At 51.1% G+C, this 13,602-nt stretch overlaps 1 non-coding gene across 1 annotated transcript; it reads left to right on the top strand.

Annotated features, from left to right (window-relative positions):
• Nucleotides 1-5,122: 5,122 nt before the first annotated feature.
• Nucleotides 5,123-5,194, top strand: Trnaa-cgc (transfer RNA alanine (anticodon CGC)). The gene has a single exon. It is a non-coding gene; the product is annotated as a tRNA-Ala (tRNA).
• The last annotated feature ends 8,408 nt before the right edge of the window (nucleotides 5,195-13,602 follow it).

The following is a 13,602-nucleotide window of genomic DNA, read 5'->3' as shown; positions in this document are numbered from 1 at the left end:
CGGCGGGCGCTCCAGCGTCACAAGCGACATTCCTCCATAGACCACCTTATCGCCTTCAAACGGCTGCGTGCGCGGGCCCGCCTCCTTATCCGCCAAGGCAAGAAGGAGTGCTGGGAGCGGTATGTGTCCGCCATTGGCCTCCATGTGACTCCATCGCAGGTCTGGGCCAAGATTCGACGCGTCTACGGCTATCGGCCACCTGTCAGCGTCCCTGCGCTCTCACTGAATGGAGCAGTTTGTGCTGACTCCAACGTCATTGCAAATCGCTTAGCAGAGCATTTTGCTATGAGTTCCGCTTCTGCGAATCACCCCCAGGCCTTCCGCTCCATTAAAGAGCGGATGGAACGTCGGAGCCTTTCGTTTCGCACCAACCACCCAGAATCTTACAATGCTCCATTTAGTGAGTGGGAATTTCGCAGTGCCCTAGCTGCTTGCCCTGATACCGGTCCTGGGCCAGATGGCATCCACTGTCAGATGCTGAAACACCTTTCAGTGGACTGCCAGCGGCGCCTTCTCGATCTTTACAACCGTCTTTAGGTCGAGGGGGAGTTTCCGTCGCAATGGCGGGAAGGCATTGTCATCCCCGTTTTGAAACCTGGAAAGAACCCTCTGGAGGTGGACAGCTACCGTCCCATTAGCCTCACCAACGTTCTTTGCAAGTTGCTTGAACGGTTGGTGAGCCGGCGCTTGAATTGGGTACTGGAGTCTCGGGGCCTTCTGGCTCCATCCCAGGGTGGGTTCCGTAAAGGCCGCTCCGCCACCGACAATCTGGTGAGCCTGGAGTCGTCCATCCGTACTGCCTTTGCCCGCCGTCAGCACCTGGTCGCTGTCTTTTTCGACATGCGGAAGGCGTACGATACGACATGGCGTAGCCATTAACGGGCTTGCTGCGGCCGTGGGAAATTCTGTCTCCGATTCCCTGTATGCTGACGACTTCTGCCTTTACTACAGCTCTACTGGCATTGCAGCTGTTGAACGTCAGCTACAGGGCGCTATCCGCAAGGCGCAGTCTTGGGCTGTAGCGCATGGGTTTCAGTTTTCGGCAGCCAAGACCCGCGTTATGCATTTCTGCCGGCGCCGAACAGTCCATCCTGAGCCGCGGCTTTAGCTTGCCGACGAACTGCTTGCTGTGGTGGAGATCCACAGGTTTTGGGGGTGGTTTTCGATGCCCGGTTGACTTGGCTGCCTCATATCCGGCTGCTCAAACAGGCGTGTTGGCGGCATCTCAATGCTCTGCGATGTTTGAGCCACACCCGCTGGGGCGCCGACCGCTCTACCCTGTTACGGCTCTACCAGGCGTTAATCCAGTCCCGCCTGGATTATGGGAGCCTGGCTTATGTCTCAGCATCCCCATCTGCGTTACGGGTGCTGGACCCAATTCTCCACAGCGGGATACGCCTGGCCACTGGTGCTTTCCGCACCAGCCCTGTGGACAGCGTCCTAGTGGAGGCAGGTGTCCCTCCACTGCGGTTCCGACGCCAACAATTACTGGCTGCTTATGCTGCCCATGTTTTTAGCTCGCCCGGGCATCCAAATTACCGTGTCCTGTTCCCGCAGTCAGTCGTCCATCTGCCAGAACGTCGGCCCCGGTCGGGTTGTCTGATCGCCGTACGCGTCAAGGAGCTTCTCTCCGGGCTTGGGCTTGTCCCTGTTCCACCTCCTTTCCGGGCACCTCTGCATATACCCCCGTGGTGCGTTCTTCGCCCTTGCCTTCGTCTAGACTTGGCACAGGGCTCGAAGGACTCAGTCCCTCCAGAGGCCTTTCGCCGCCGCTTTTATTCCATCCTGGCCACGTATCAGGGCTCTGGCATTGTTTACACCGACGGCTCGATGGTTGCTGGTCGAGTCGGTTATGCGCTCTCTCTAGAGGACCATTCCGAACAACGTTCCTTGCCGGCTGGCTGCAGCGTTTACACTGCTGAGCTGGTCGCCATCTTTCGAGCCCTAGAGTATATCCGCTCCTGCTCAGGTGAGTCCTTCGTTATCTGTAGCGATTCCCTGAGCAGTTTACGAGCTCTCGACCAGTGTTTTCCTCGTTCCCGTCTGGTGATGGCTATCCATGAGTCCCTGCATACTCTTGCGCGTTGCGGCCGCTCTGCGGTCTTCGTGTGGACCCCAGGCCATGTTGGGATCCCCGGCAACGAGAATGTTGACCGTCTGGCGAAAGAGGCCACAAATACATCATCTCTTGATGTTGGCCTCCCAGAGACTGATTTGCGGGCAGTCTTCCGCCGCAAAATTTTGGCGCTATGGGCCGATGAATGGCGCGACCTGACGACGCGCAACAAACTTCGGGCCATCAAAGGGGCTACCGGTGTGTGGGGCTCCTCCTTGCGGGTCTCTCGCAAGGAGTCTGTTGTCCTCTGCCGGCTGCGCATTGGGCACACGTGGCTGACGCACGGCCACTTATTGCGCCGTGAGGATGCACCTCTCTGTCGCTGCGGCTCCGTTTTATCTGTGGTCCATATTTTATTGGAGTGTCCGCTTTCAGCTGTGCTCAGGCAGTCGTTCGCACTGCCTGACACGCTCCCTGCCCTTTTATCTGATGACTCTGTTATGGCTGGCTTAGTTTTACGTTTTATTCGGGCAGGGTGTTTTTATCATTTAATCTAAGTGTTTCTGTTTTATCTTGTTGTTTTGTGTTGATTCTGGCCTTTGGCCTCCGGTTTTAAACTGATTTTTTTAAATGTGTTTTAAGTGGTTGGCTTTTCCTTTTTTATTTCTATGGTCGGCCAACCACCGTCACACTCTGTGTGATTTTAGTTTGTTTTGTCTGGTCTTTGTCTCAGTTTCTCTTGTTCTGTGTTGTCTTTGCTCTATTCTGTTTCTCGTTTTTATTCTCTGTGGGTGTTTTTAGTACTTGGAAAAAGGGACCGATGACCGTAGCAGTCTGGTCCCTTTAATCCCACAAACCAACCAAGATCAATATCGGCGACCTCTTGCAACAGCGCAATGTCGATATCAGCTGCATATAAGAAGTCTGTAAGATTCTTCAGGTTTGACGCGCTGCTGATCTTGTTGATGTTGATCGTGGCAACACGGTATGCCTGTAAAGGTGGCATGATGGCAAATGTATGCGTGGCGTTGAGCCGCTCCCTTAGTGGTGACGGAGGGGTACCAATTAAAAGAAGTCGGGGTCGGTATCCACCGCCTTAACAGCAGTTTGAGTCTTCCGTTGCCCTTGCGATTCCGTTTCCCGGGCTGCTGACACTGTTTCTCGGTGTTGTCCCTGTATTTCAGTCATATCGTTGTCGTGAGAGCATTCTTCGACGTCGTCATCCCAGTTACGCGGATGATGAGCTTCACGCGGATCTGCACTGCTATCTGGCAGGTGGCCACTTGTACCTTCTGTATCTACTGACATCATCTTCGTCTGTGATGGGGAGGGTCTGTTGTCGGAGTCAGCCTCTGAGTCATCAGTATGGGACGTTTTGGACGTCTGGGAAGTTGCAGTGGAAACCTGAGACGTCACCTCGGTCAGCTGCTGACGCACCTGATTGGCCTTCTCGCGCAGCGGTTGCGCTTTTGTGTCAGCACCTTGCTGCGCGATTCTTCGTTTCTTCTGTTTTTTCGGGGAAGGACACTTGTAGTTTTGAGCAGTGTTCTCTTGAGTGGCACAGTCGTCGTCCACGGGAAAAACTTCCGCCGCTTGCGGCTGTCCGGAGACAACATCGACCTCGCTGCCACCCTGCGTCTCCTTATTTCCCTCCTTAACTTCCTGTAAGGAAGCTTCGCGGGTTTCCGGTACGTTACTCGTCGCCATTGGTATGTTCTCCTCTTTGTGGTCAGTGTACGCATCTAGGGTGAAATCGACGCTGAGCTCTGGAGCGGTTTTTACACGGGTAGCGGCTACGCAAGTGATCGGCGACGTAGAACTTGGGCCAGGCCGCTCACGCTCGCCAGTCGGGATCTGCGCTATGCGCCTTTGAATACACTGTGCACGGACGTGTGCTGTAGATCCACATCCCGAGCATGTCCGTGGTTGCCCGTCATAAATTACTATGGCCCTGTATCCTCTTATAATGATGTAAGATGGAATATGCTTCAGCAACTCGATTTTCATTTGCCGCACACCGTTTAATACTGGGAATATATGTTGACCTGACCATTGCTTACTACCGAACCATATTCCCGTAGTTTGGCGTTAATCTGCTCGGCAATTACTTCAAAAGGCAATTCAAATATTCTAATGGTTCGCAACCTCAGGCCTGCCTGCGTTATTTGGACGTCGCCAATGTTTCCGTCTGAATGTTTGAACGTAAGAGATCCACCACAAGACTCAACAATTTGCTCGCATTTTTCAGGCGTCACCAATTTCAAGTAGACGGTACTACTAACGATCGATAAGTGTATGCCAATTAAATCGTCAAGCGTTAATTTCATAACATCTCGAACAAATAATTCTACCTCAAAGGATTTTGGTCTAGCAAATTTCGGGTCGAATGTCAATTTAAGGGTGTCTTTCCGTTCTGGCTGATTCATGATTGCGTTCGAGTAATCATTACTGAGGTTAGTGTTAACGCTGTAAGCGCGCACTCACCATGCACAGCGACCGCCGCAGCCAGCGACGAAGTAAACACGACCAGCCGCTCCGTACGTCCGCACCGCACGGCTGCCCGCGAGGGAATGACTGAGCTATACCCCCTTTCACGATCTTTTTATTCCCATAACTTAAGGAAAAATATTATACTCTGCATGGCTAAATACGTCTTATCGAGCAAAATATTGTGTAATCATTATCTCTCAGTTACATATTAGCATTAAACGATATAAATATCAAAAATACTAGACACTTCGCGCCAGGAGAAAGTGGTGAAAATTGCATTAGTAGCTTTTTTCAAGCAAGTTCTGTTCGTCCGTTCTCTGTAATCGTTTGGTATCTCATTAAACGGACATACTCGCATATGGCTTTCGTAAACGAAAATTTTATTGTGACCGCGATGTGATTTGAACACGCAACCTTCTGATCTGGAGTCAGACGCGCAACCGTTGCGCCACGGAGTCGACGCTGCTTAGATCTTGTCATGAATAGGTTCCTCCAACACTTACTGTACCGTTCAAACCTAAGAAATAATGACAGTAGGATCCACGAGAGACTCGTCCCAGATGTAGTTGTTCTGGCGGGGGTATAACTCAGTGGTAGAGTGTCTGCTTCGCATGCAGAAAGTCCTGGGTTCAAATCCCAGCTCCTCCAATTTTTGTTTCTCCGTGCAGCAGTACATGAAAACTTTTGCCTATCACCATATTCTATAAAATTCAGTGTACAAGATTCTTCCCCCAAGCAAGTGGATTTCGTACAGTTCGACCGCATGGCGAGAGGACGATGACCTGCAAGAGCCTGGGCTGCGATCCCCCCATTGAAATGTTGCTCCAAGGCCTTCGGTATGGCGTGCGGAGTGCATCTGAAACATGTATTTGCAACTCACCACGACAACCGTCATTTGTTTTTTCGAGATACTGAAAAATGAAGGGGGCACCCGGGACTGCACCGGGGACCTCTCGATCTGCAGTCGAATGCTCTACGACTTCTTTTTTTTTACGTAATAACATCAAAATAAAGCGGTCCCTCCTGGGCCAAAATCATACGGTTCCCTTCCGGAACGCATGTCTGTTGGGGACAGTAGGGAGGAAGACTTTCCGGTCTCTAGGCCGTCTTCTCATTGCAAAATTCGGAGAGGTCTTTTTTTTTTTTTATTCACGTATGGATTCTGTTTGTTGCTTTACACAAATGTTACGTGTATATATATCACCATCTCCATACAGCGATATTTAGACTAACTGCTCATGCCCATCGTCAACGGTTCACCAGAAAGTCTTCAAACACCTTCATCAGAAAATTGGCATAATGTTTTCGGTAGGTCTGTGTTCGCTTCAGTAGCAAGTGTTGGTTCTCCAGGAATGATCTGTAATCGCCAACGTCATGCTCCGATGTGCTTGATAGGTAGTACACAGTTGCCCCCATTAACCAATGTTCTGCGTGTCTCTTCGTTCGCGGGTACGGGTTATCATCGGGGCAGAGTAGGGACATCATTGAAATGGCGTGCGGTGCCGTGCGTTGGATGAAGGCCAATAGGCGACAAAGCAGTTGCCACACTTCCTTTGCAGCCCCGCAAACGAGCCGGTGGAGATCCGTATCGTGCAATTGGCACGTCGGGCACAGCGGCGATGCCGCGAGATGAATCTGGTTCAGACGTGACTGCGTTGGGTATTTACGATTCACGTAATAGTACCATGTGGTCCGCGCCGCCGTCGGTAAGTTAGGGGGGGGGGGGGGGGTGGATATTGCACCAGACCGCAGTCAAGTCAAACCGAGGATATTTGCTTTCGACCACATTCCGTCGCTGTCTCAACATGAGGGTGCCGTACACACTGCGGACTGCGGGCAGGTCGTCCGCAGCATCCTCCGCAGGTAACTGTAGTCTAGCAGAAAAGTACGGCAGTGGCACAAGGCTGTAGGGATGTGGTGAATATCGATCGGTGGGTCCAGGTTGGGTGGCACGACTTCCGTCAGGAGGAAGGAGATCAGACGGCTATGGTCGCGTTTCCAATGCCATAGCGTCAGGCGCACAAACAAAGCCAAGGCCTTGCCGTATACATTGATGAGTCCGAGCCCGCCAGCTGTCACCGGGAGAGTGAGCGTCGCGTTACTTACTGAAGTGTTGGCAGAAGAGCCAACACCGTGTTGCTAGAGGAGGCCGAAATGCACGCGTTTAATTACATGCAGACTGGCGTGTGGTCTGGAACAGGTCAGAGAAATAAGACTAGCAAAACAGGAGGTAACTGGTATAATACTTAACTTTAATCCACAATTGGTGAACATCGCTCTTGTACAGATATAATCTCCATTTCAATATACACTGGTAATGGCGCCTTGCTAGGTCGTAGCAAATGACGTAGCTGAAGGCTATGCTAACTATCGTCTCGGCAAATGAGAGCGTATTTGTCAGTGAACCTTTCCTAGCAAAGTCGGCTGTACAACTGGGGCGAGTGCCAGGAAGTCTCTCTAGACCTGCCGTGTGGTAGCGCTCAGTCTGCAATCACTGACAGTGGCGACACGCGGGTCCGACGTATACAAATGGACCGCGGCCGATTTAAAGGCTACCACCTAGCAAGTGTGGTGTCTGGCGGTGACACCACATTCCTCCCCCTCAAATCGGCGTACGGTTGTGTTATAAGGCTTCCGCCCGCTGTGGGAAGGACCCCATGTTGACGTATGCGACGAGGTGGGGAGCCTAACAACAGGCGAGGCTGTGCCACCCGCACCTGGCCATTCGGTCCGAGGGGAGCTAGGAAACGCCTGAAAACCTAGTCCAGGGTGCACGCCAACATGCGGTGTATGCGCCCGTAGAGAGACAGGAGGGGCCGAAGGGTCGACCTTCATCGCGTCGGGGTACCCGACGGGCGAAGACGCCATCTGGTCCGGAGCGGGCAAGAGTTCCATGTCGGAGGATAGCTGGTCACGGGAAGTGATCGGCGGCGCGTGACCCAGAGAGGCGCCTGGCGGCTGCAGCGAACCGTCCACTGCGGGCGTCGCCGGCGGGAGAACAGGCGGCGGCACGGCGCCATGGGGCAAAATGGAAGGCAGCGTCGGTAACACCTGGGGATGAGGCGAGCCAGTAGATGGGTCCCCAGGGCGCTGACCTGACGGCACCGTCGCTGAAAGCAGACGAGGAGCGGCAGAACCCGTGCGACGACAGAGGCGCAGCTGATTGAGATGCCGACGCACCTCACCAGAGGTCCCCAAAACCAGATACATAGCGGCCGAGGCAGCGAAGAATGCGCCCTGCGAGCCAACGCCGTGAACCGCGATAGTTGCGATAGTATACAACGTCGCCTGGAGCAAAAGCAGGTGGCTGCCGCTTCACAGGAACCTGGTGCGGCGGATGCAGCAAACACATCAAGGTTCGATGAGGATGACCGTGGAGCAACTCAGCCGGCGAGCGACCATCTCGGGGCTGAGAGCGATACGAGGACAAAAAGAGCAATAACGCGTCCTCCCAAGAATGCGACTCTTTCAACTTCAACATCTGTGACTTGAAAGTCCGGACCAATCGTTCAGCGGCACCGTTTGACTGCGGCGAAAACGGCGCGGATGTCAGATGTTGAATACCATTGGCCTTGCGGAATGACTGAAATTCTGCGGACATGAATTGTGGGCCATTGTCGGAAACAATAGTCTGTGGAAGACCTTCAATGCAAAAGATAGCGGATAACGCTTGGATGGTGGCAGATGATGTCGTGGAAGACATCCGTACAACAAATGGAAAATTACTGAATGAATCGACCACAACCAACCATCGAGCATGCCAGAAGGGACCAGCAAAGTCGATGTGAAAGCGTTGCCAAGGGGAAGTGGCTTTCGGCCATGCAAAGAATTTCTGCGGTGGTGCGGATTGTTGTTCGGCACACGCCATGCAAGAAAGGGCACATATTCGTAATCGCAGCATCGATTCCGAACCAAGTACAGTGCTGACGAGCAAGTTGTTTCGTTCTCACTATACCCCAGTGTCCTTGGTGGAGAAGCCGTAAGACAGAGGACTGTAACGAACGTGGGACCACGACCCTGGACTGATCATTATCAGAACGCAACAGCAAAACACCACGTCGTACAAAAAGTCTCTCCTTGTGTGCAAAAAATCGGCGAACCAACGGATCCTCGATCCGTGACTTTGACAAGGGCCATTGCGTAGCAACAAAACGCAAAACGGTAGCAAGGACAGGGTCAGCAGCTGTGGCGGTAGCTACACGACGAAAATCAATCGGAAACGATTCGACCACATCATCGTTTTCCGAATCAATGAACATGCAAGCAAGTTCGGAAGAATCGAATGCTCTATCCTCAGCAACAGGCAAACGGGCCAACGCATTGGCGTTTCCGTGCTTAGCAGTGGACCGATACAAGATATCGTAGCGGTACTGCGAGAGGAAAATAGACCAGCGAATGAATTTCTGCGCTGTACGTGGAGGTACAGGCTTGTTCGGATGAAAAAGTGACGTCAAAGGTTTGTGGTCTGTGATGATGGTAAAGTGACGACCATACAAGAAATCATGAAACTTTGTTAACACCAAATACGAGAGCCAAAGCTTCTTTCTCGATCTGTGAATAATTTCTTTGCGCAGACGAGAGAAATTTTGACGCAAAGGCAATAGGGCGATCATGCGATCCATCTTTGTGCGCAAGCACAGCACCGATCCCGAAATCCGATGCATCTACCATCAACAAAAGGGGTTTCTGGGGATCGAATGGCGTAAGGCAAGTATTTGAAAGCAACGCCGATTTCAACTGGCGAAGGCGCGTTCGCATTCCGTCGTCCAGAAGAACGGAACACCTTTACGGCGTAAGCGATGAAGCGGAGCTGAAATGGAAGAGGCGTGCGGCACAAATTTGTTATAATAATTAATTTTTCCCAGCACACTCTGTAGCTGCGTCAAATTCTGCGGCGAAGGCAAGTCTTGTATGGCACGGAGGTGATCTGGACTGGGATGGATGCCTTGGGCATTGATTACATGTCCCAGAAAGGGTAAGTCACGAGCAAAAAACACACATTTGTCCTTCCGCAAGTGAAGACCATTTTGTCGCAAGACCTGAAATAATGTTCTGAGATTGGCTAAATGTTCTTCTTCTGTCTTTCCGGAGATCACCACATCGTCCAGATAGTTTGCTGCAGTAGGGACCGACGCACAAACTGTTTGCAGATATTGCTGAAACAATGCAGGGGCGGATGCACACCCGAATGGCAGTCTTTTGAATCGGTACAAACCAAGATGCGTGTTAACCACCAAGACGCGCTGGGATTCGTCGTCCACTGGTATTTGCAAGTACGCATCTGCTAGGTCCACCTTCGAAAAATATTTACCCGGGCACAGTTTGTCAGAAAGATCCTCTGGGCGGGGTAAAGGAAAAGTTGCAATCACTAGTTGTGGATTCACCGTTGCCTTGAAGTCCACACAAAGTCTCAATTTTCCGGAAGGTTTTGGCAAAATGAGTAAGGGTGAGGCCCAGAGAGAAGCCTGCACACGTTCAATTACACCTTGCGATTCCAAATCGTGTAATGTTCTTGCGACCTAATCACGCAATATGTGGGGAACATTGCGCGCTCTGAAAAATTTCGGTTGCGCGTTGACTTTCAGTTCCAAATGTGCTGTATAGTTCTTAGTGCAACCAAGGTCCGGTGCAAAAATGTCTGCAAATTCTTCACATAGACGAGAAACACTGGCTGAAGGCACAGTCTGGTTCACTGATAGTACCTGATTTACTATAGACAAGTTAAACAACTGAAATAAATCTAAACCAAACAAGTTTGCTGCAGAAGAAGAACGAAGTACGTAAAATGACACACGGTTTGTTTGTCTCTTGTATGTTGCAAGAAGGCTGCATTGTCCTAACACAGGGATATTCTGACCCGAATATGTAGTTAGCTTAACAGTTGCGGCACGCAACGGAGGTGTGCCCAGTTGTTTGTACATGTATTTATTGATCAATGAAACTGCAGCTCCGGTATCGAGCTGGAATGGAATCACGTTGCCATTAATGTCCAAGTCTACAAAAAGTTTATTGTCCTGCTGACGACAAGAGCGACTGTCTTGTGCAACGTGAACTGACACTGGTACAGAATCACTTGCTACTTGACGTGATTTCCGTCGACGTCGACGCACACGTTTTGTGGGACGAACACAGTCACTGTTAGAGAAAGTGGCACTGGGCGGAGTGGAATTAACTACATGAATTTCCATGGGCGAAGGTTCATGAGCCTGAGTATTCTTGGTTCGATTCCGATTCCGGCGCGAAGCAAAGGGCCTGGAACGGTTGTTAGAGTCCGATCTCAGCTTTTTCTGGCAAACACTTTGAACATGTCCTTCTTTATTACAGAAAAAGCAAATAGCTTGGCGGGACAGGCAATTCTCATGCGAATGTCTAGTAGCACACCGCGGGCATGATTTTAGCACTGCATTTGCTTGCTGGCGCGGCAAACGTAGCTGCGCAGATGGGCGCGAGGGCTGTTTACTGTTCCGTGCAGCGCGCCCGGCGGGCCGGTTAATGTGACACACAGCTGGCGAAGTTTCAAATGATTCCTGAGCAAAGTCAAGTGTGTCTTGCCGATCTAATATGTCCATCACTTGTGGAAGGGAGGGATTTACTAGTTTCAAAATCTGTTCCCTGACACGAACATCAGAAATGTTCTGTGCAATTGCATCACGTACCATAGTATCTGAATAAGGAAATCCACATTCACACTCAAAAGCACAATCCCTAGTAAGGCCTTACAAGTGGCAACCCACTCTCTATTAGTTTGACCGGCCGTACGTTTGGTACGAAAGAAAGTATACCTTATTGCAACTACATTAACTGATTCTTTGAAATATGCATCTAATGCAGACAAAATTTCGTCGTAGGACAGAGTTGCGACGTCGCGTCTGGGAAACAATTTCACTATCACACGGTACGTGTGCACCCCGACGGATGCTAACAAAAAAGGCTGCCGCTCGTTACCTTGAATTCTGTAGGCGGCGAGATGGAATCCAAATTGGCGTGACCACTCCGTCCAGCTTTCCAGTGCCGCAGCAAAAGGACGTAAAGGTGGTGCAACTGCGTGTTGTGGCTGCGGTAGCGGTGGAGCGGCGGCGGCCGCATCGTTTTGCATCGCACGTTGACCCTGGACGAGCTGTCCAAGGGCATCCAATAACGCCTGCGTCTGCTGATTCTGCAAGCGATAAAATTCGGACAGTACATCTGGAGATTGTGGCGAAGCCATGACACATGTAAATTAGAGCAATACGACCGTTAAATCTTCGTCGCCATATGAAGTGTTGGCAGAAGAGCCAACACCGTGTTGCTAGAGGAGGCCGAAATGCACGCGTTTAATTACATGCAGACTGGCGTGTGGTCTGGTACAGGTCAGAGAAATAAGACTAGCAAAACAGGAGGTAACTGGTATAATACTTAACTTTAATCCACAATTGGTGAACATCGCTCTTGTACAGATATAATCTCCATTTCAATATACACTGGTAATGGCGCCTTGCTAGGTCGTAGCAATTGACGTAGCTGAAGGCTATGCTAACTATCGTCTCGGCAAATGAGAGCGTATTTGTCAGTGAACCTTTCCTAGCAAAGTCGGCTGTACAACTGGGGCGAGTGGCAGGAAGTCTCTCTAGACCTGCCGTGTGGTGGCGCTCAGTCTGCAATCACTGACAGTGGCTACACGCGGGTCCGACGTATACTAATGGACCGCGGCCGATTTAAAGGCTACCACCTAGCAAGTGTGGTGTCTGGCGGTGACACCACACTTACTTTAAAGGGATGGCCGTGGTTCACGTAATGGCCGAAGACTGCCTGGAGTCTGTCCGCTGTCGCCCGCGGCATGGGAAATATTCTCGCTATATATATAATCTTCGACACCAGGTAGGCGTTAACGAATTTGACCTTTTGCAGCGCATCGAGGGACCGTAAGGAATGTAGGCGGATACTGGCGCGGATATTGTGCAAGAGGCGTTTGTAGTTGAGAGCGATCGTGCGGCGCACATTCTTAGTGTACGTTACTCCCAAACATTTCATCTCTGTAAGCACCTTAATGCGGGTTTCTGGTTGCGCGGGTAACCTGCGGCCAATGTGCATAATTCCCGATTTCCGCCTGTTGAACTGTGCACCAGCCGCTTTGCCATAGCTCTCAATCAGAGTTATCGCCATGTCAACCTCTGCGTGCGAACGTACTAAGATGACTACATCATCCGCGTAAGCCCGGTACACAAATTTATCATCTCGCACAGTGACGCGCCGTAGCGTTGTGTGTAGTTGAACCAACAGCGGCTCAATCGCGAGGGCAAACAAGCTCATGGAGAGGGGACACCCCTGTCTGACAGAACAGTGTATCTGTATGGGTCCTGCTAAAAGTCCGTTGACTAAGACCATTGACTCTGATCCATAAAGAAGCCGCAAGACAGACGTAATGAGCCGTTGGGGAACACACATCGCCGTCATTGTTTCGCGGAGAAAGTCATGGCCGAGTGCATCAAAGGCTTTTTCTAAGTCGACTGCAAGCATGGCACCTTGCATTCTACACGCATCTGCGATGGCTATCAGTTCACGGTAGTCACATAACGCCATATGAATAGCGCGATTGTCACCGACTCCAGTCTGGTCTTTTCCCGTTAACTGTGTAAGGGCCGGTCGTAAGCGAAGGGCCAGAAGTCGTGCAAAGAGTTTGTAATCACTGTTAAGAAGTGTTATCGGCCGGAATTGATACACAGAGTATCCGGACGATGTCTTCGGGACTGGAATTATTAGGCCTTGCGTAAATTCGCGAGGGACTGCCACTTCAGGATTGAGTAGCTCCTGGTGCAACTGTCTCAACATCGGCGTTAGGATACTTTGAAATTCTCTGTAGAATTTTATAGGCAGTCCATCGGGCCCAGGGGATTTATTCTTGCGACCCTTTGCCAAGGCCGTCGCCACTTCCTCTTCAGTCACATCTTCCTGCAGTGCATCAACAGTGGCGCGATCTAGTCGGCGCGGCAGTGCCGTGAGTATGTCATTGAGTGCCTCTCGATCTGGAGTCTTCTGCGAGTACAGACTGGCATAGTAATCCACGAACCCTTTTTTGA

The sequence above is a fragment of the Schistocerca nitens genome, chromosome 4 (assembly GCF_023898315.1).
Source record: "Schistocerca nitens isolate TAMUIC-IGC-003100 chromosome 4, iqSchNite1.1, whole genome shotgun sequence".
Taxonomy (NCBI): Eukaryota; Metazoa; Arthropoda; class Insecta; order Orthoptera; family Acrididae; genus Schistocerca; species Schistocerca nitens.
This window is presented reverse-complemented; position numbering and strand designations above follow the sequence as displayed.